Genomic DNA, 4,928 nt, shown 5'->3' with positions numbered 1-4,928 from the left:
TATACAGAAAAAAAATCAAAATTTTAGTTACAATATACTGACAGATGTTTGGCAAATTGGAAAATATACTATAGTCTGACTATCACATTAATAGATTGCTACCGTAGGGGAAAACTAATCTCAAAACAATCTGTATGTTTTTAATTTTTATTTATTTTTTATTTTTATTTTTTTAGATGATGCAACCCTTGGTTGACCTCACAGATTGCAAGGACCCTGTCACCTTACAATCCCTTATTTTTTATTTTTTACACCTACAGCACCTGGTCTTCCTAGGTGGTCACCCAACCAAGCACTAACCAGGCCCGACCCTACTTAGCTTCTGAGACCAGACGGGATCGGGCTTGTTCAGGGTGACATGGCTGAAGACAATCTGTGTGTTTTTTAAGTCCATATATATTTTTTCTAACTTAATTATTGTATTACCTTCATATAAAATTAAAATCTTCTAGTCAAAAGTCCATTATATTAATATTTTATGTCCATTGCTGTTTGAAATAGTCTTCTTTTTAAATAACTAATGAAAGGTAGAGAAGATTTATGCTTATGGAATTCATTATTATTTCCGACTGTTCGGAAAATGAATTTTTATAGTTCTCTATTTCTGTAAGTCATGTTATAGTTTTCCAGAAAAAACTGCAAGAAAATGGAATAAAGATATCAAAACAACTTTTTAAAATGTTTATAACAAAACTTGTCAAACATATAAAAGGTAGGCATAATACTATTATGAACTGCCATGCACTCATCTCCCAGTTCAACAGCTATCAACACATGGCCAATCTGTTTCGTCTCTCTTCCCAGCCCCTTCCCTTCTACATGCTGGATTATTCTGAAGTAAATCTCAAACATCATTTCATTCACCTGTAAATATGTAGACCTTTTCAGTAGTCAAAGGTAGGAAAAGAGTTGAGAAGTTCATACAAATATTTCCAGTTCAAATTTTGGTTATAGAATTTTTAATTATTTGATTTATAAGGGTATATTTCTCTTCTTTCATTGAAAACCTCCTTGGTTTCTCAATGTAATAATATAATTATTTATTTGCTTTATCTTATAATAGTTTCAGAAGGACAATATATTAGTACTAACCTTATAACTATTGAGAAGAGTTTTGATTACTGAGAAAACTTTTTTTGCATTTCTTTTGTCTTTAGAATATGTTATACTGGGGATATATAATAAAATTACTGTTTTAAAGTTGCTTTGAAATACTCTTCTCTGAGTGCTTAAATCACAAACTCAAAGAATAGGTTATTATTTTCTTTTAGCATTCTAATTTTAAGGATTAATTTTAAGTTTTAATTTTTTAGGATGTTATAAAGCATTTATGTGTTTCCAAAGTAAAATTTACAAAATATTTTGAAATTTGACTTCCATCCTTATCCCCTCACCCAATTCCCATTCTCTCCTGAAGATAACCATTGTTATTGCATTTGATTTATCTTAGCATTTTTAAAATAAATGTTTGTGTGTATTTGTATTGTCTGGCTTTCTTAGCTATGAGATGGCATAGTATACACATACTATACACATTGCTTTTCTCATTTAATAATATATCTCTGTGATCACTGCTTCATAATGATCATTTTGTTGGTGTGACCCACAACTGATGGGCATTTGGGTTCTCCTTAATCTTTTGATATTACAGAAATGCTACAATAAATTCTTTACCAATTGCAATTTATTTAACTAATATTTTGATAAGGACATTTGGATTATTTAAAATCTTTCTTTTTATAAATCAAAGTGTGATAAACATCTTTACACATGCAACCGTGGTTATCTTACTAGATTGTAAGCTCCCTGAGAGTAAACATTTTATTTTTGCTATGTACACAACACAAAGCTTATTAGTTATTAGAAGGTATTTTGGATTTACTGACTGATTAAGCTAAATAGGTCTTGAAAAATGCATTAGGAAAACACATTTATCTTTCTGGAAAATATGTACAGATCAATGTGTTACTGATTTTTCAAGACCAACAAAATATTCTTTTTTACCAAATGGATTTGTGTCTGTATTTTGTTTATAGTAAAGTTTCTATAAACAGAAACTATTCTCAAAAGAATCCTGAACAAAGTTAAAGGAAAAAAATAATAGCAAGAGTTGTACTATTTACTGAGCAGCTATCACACTGAAATTAGTCAAACGAACCATAAAGTTAACTGTGGTTAATTAATCTAGATTTTGGGAATAGTGGTAAATACATGACATTCTTGTCTCCAGGAGCTTATTTTCTAGTGGGAAGATGTAATTGGGAAACATGGATAATAAATACATAGAGAAATACATAAATTTTAGGAAACTGATAATAGTTGAAGGGAAGTCCTTGGGAAGTGGTACAGGGTGGGATTCAGAACATAGGTGGTGGGTATAGCCTTAGATAGAAACACGGGTTGATGGATTTGGGGAAGGGAGACCATGTTTTCCCAGAGAAGAATGTAGTGAGAGTAGGTAATGAGAGGGTACTAGAAAGTGCAAAGTAATTGGTTTGGAGAGTGAGAAGTTAAAGTTACTAGGGGAATATAGTTGATTGCATGCTTGGTACTTCACTTATGAGAGGTTATTTAACCAGAGGTGTCCTTCCAACACCCTCTGTTAAAGGCAATTTACTGCCTAGAGGCTGGCCAAGGGGGTTAAGAACACTTTTTCCCCCCAACCCTTGCTAAACTGGTTAGAATAGGAATTAGCACTGGACTGGTAGGCAATCCACAAATTGCAATGCCTACCCTGTGGCTACCACTTTTGACTAGACATACAATGATGTTAAGCAATCAGTTTCTTTTCTTAGGAATTAGAATTAGGAAACTGAGAGAATTAGGCAATTAGCAGACAGTGCAGAAAACAAAAGAGTCCAGTAAGAGATGCTATCAGAGTTGGGGCCATGATAAGCTAAAATTAGGAGAAAGCAAAAACTGTGCTTAAACTTAGAAAATCTTTCAGAAAGAACAAAAAGGATATACAGGAAGAGGCAGAGAAGGAAGAGAGGTGGAGAAGGGTCTTTATAGCAGCCTCATTTCCTCAAAATATTTTAGGCCCAATTTCAATCAGTATGTTTCCTTAGAGGAAATCCACTTCGACTTGAATTAGATAGGTTGAGTCAGTATAGTGGACAGCTGCCATTTCAATATAGGTAACATCTATTTCCTCTCTTTTGCTAACAGCATGTGGATTTTTCTTTAGGAAAACCAGTCTCCCTCACTGAGGTCCATGAAATTTGGATGCAGTTGATATTGTGTAGCTCATCACCCTTCTCTAGCTTACTGCAACTTTATTGTTTATAAAAGAGAGGGTACCAGAGCTGACCTCTAAGGCAGGAAGAGAAAAAAACACAGATACTTTTGTTTTCATCTCCTCTACCCATCCACCTCAGCCTGGCCTATGAATCACTGATTCCATATTCCGCCTTAAATGACTCTCATAAGAGATAAAACCTGTTTGCTTTATCTGCTTGAGGTTTCTTAAAGCTCTGAAACACTTCCAAAGAATAATTTGATGAAATTTAATAGTTCATTATATTTGTCATCTCCTAGAAATTAACTTCTTTTCATGGATTACTGACAGCAATCAGAAAAGAAATGTAATCTTAAAATTTTTAAGTTTTGTTTAAAATCTTAATATTAGGTTATAGGCTATATATATAAATTCTGACAAATTCTACCATTAAGTTTAGCTAAAATAAAGAAATTGTGCCATTACAGTGAATAGTTTGCCAAACATTCTTTTCTTAAGAGCGTTGAGATTTGAAACATAGGCTAGAGTGACAGCATCACACAGTCACACAGGCTTAGAATATACAGTCATCTATGATGACTCTTGATATCAAATAAGTCACTTGTTGGCTACATCTGCTTCTTCATGACCATTCCCATTGCCATCAGCCTGGTATAGACCTTTATTATTTTGTAACTAGAACACTGCAAAATGGTTATAATTTTTGTCTCTGACTAAATATTTTTAACTTGCTTCATCATGCACACATGCTGATATTGGCCTTGCTAAGGACAATAGATTGTCACAGTATCTACCTGATCGAAACCCAAGTTTCATGTCTCAGCTCTACAAATCTCCATAATTTGGTCCATACCTGCTTATCGCTCCTCTGCATGAGCTTTCATTTTAGTTCATTAAATCATATAGTCAACAAGTATTTATGGGGTAGCAGAGCCATGGTGTGGTTAGATATGTAACTCTGAATGAGACACTGCCCCTGTCATCCCAGAGTTAATAATCTACTGGAGCAGCCAGACAAGTAGACAGGAGATAAGTAAAATACATTGGAGTGAATTCTACCATAGGGGACAGCATGGAGAATTATGGGACAGAAAAGCAGTGGCAATTCATCCAGTCTGGAGGCCACAACAAGACTTCCTTTTGAAGACAGTATCTCACTTGAATCCTGTAAAACAAGCAGAGTGCTCTGTTCATAGGCCCTATATATAAGAAATATCCTTCAAGATCTGACTCAAATTCAACCCACCAAATGCTTCTTTACCATCTGGTTAGTACCAGTGGCCTCCTTTCCCCACTCTGAGCTGTCATAGCATTGATTCATTGATTCATTCAGTCACTGATTCATTGATTCATTCAACAAATATTTATTGTGTCCTATTATTGTGTCCAGGAACTGTTTAGGCCCTGAGATACAGCAGTGAATAATTAAGTCCCTGCTCGTGGGAACTTACATTCAAATGGAGCAAGACAGACAATATCAAATAATATATGATATGTCAGGTGGTAGTAGCTCCTGTGAAGACAAATAAAACGGGGTAAAAAACAGAACGTGGGGGGCGGGAGGATGATATTTTAGAGTCAAGTTCCCCTGACATCTAAGCAGAGAGATACATAAAGTGTGGAGAACTGAGAGAAGTTTCCAGACTGAAAGAACATCGAGTGTAAAGTCCATGTGACCACAAGCGTGTTT

At 34.5% G+C, this 4,928-nt stretch overlaps 1 pseudogene; it reads right to left on the bottom strand.

Annotated features, from left to right (window-relative positions):
- Positions 1-251: 251 nt before the first annotated feature.
- Positions 252-370, bottom strand: LOC112480329 (annotated as a pseudogene).
- Positions 371-4,928: the final 4,558 nt, after the last annotated feature.

The sequence above is a fragment of the Pteropus alecto genome, unplaced genomic scaffold (assembly GCF_000325575.1).
Source record: "Pteropus alecto unplaced genomic scaffold, ASM32557v1 scaffold103, whole genome shotgun sequence".
Taxonomy (NCBI): domain Eukaryota; kingdom Metazoa; phylum Chordata; class Mammalia; order Chiroptera; family Pteropodidae; genus Pteropus; species Pteropus alecto.
The sequence above is the reverse complement of the archived record's forward strand: the minus strand, read 5'-3'. Positions and strand labels throughout refer to the sequence as shown.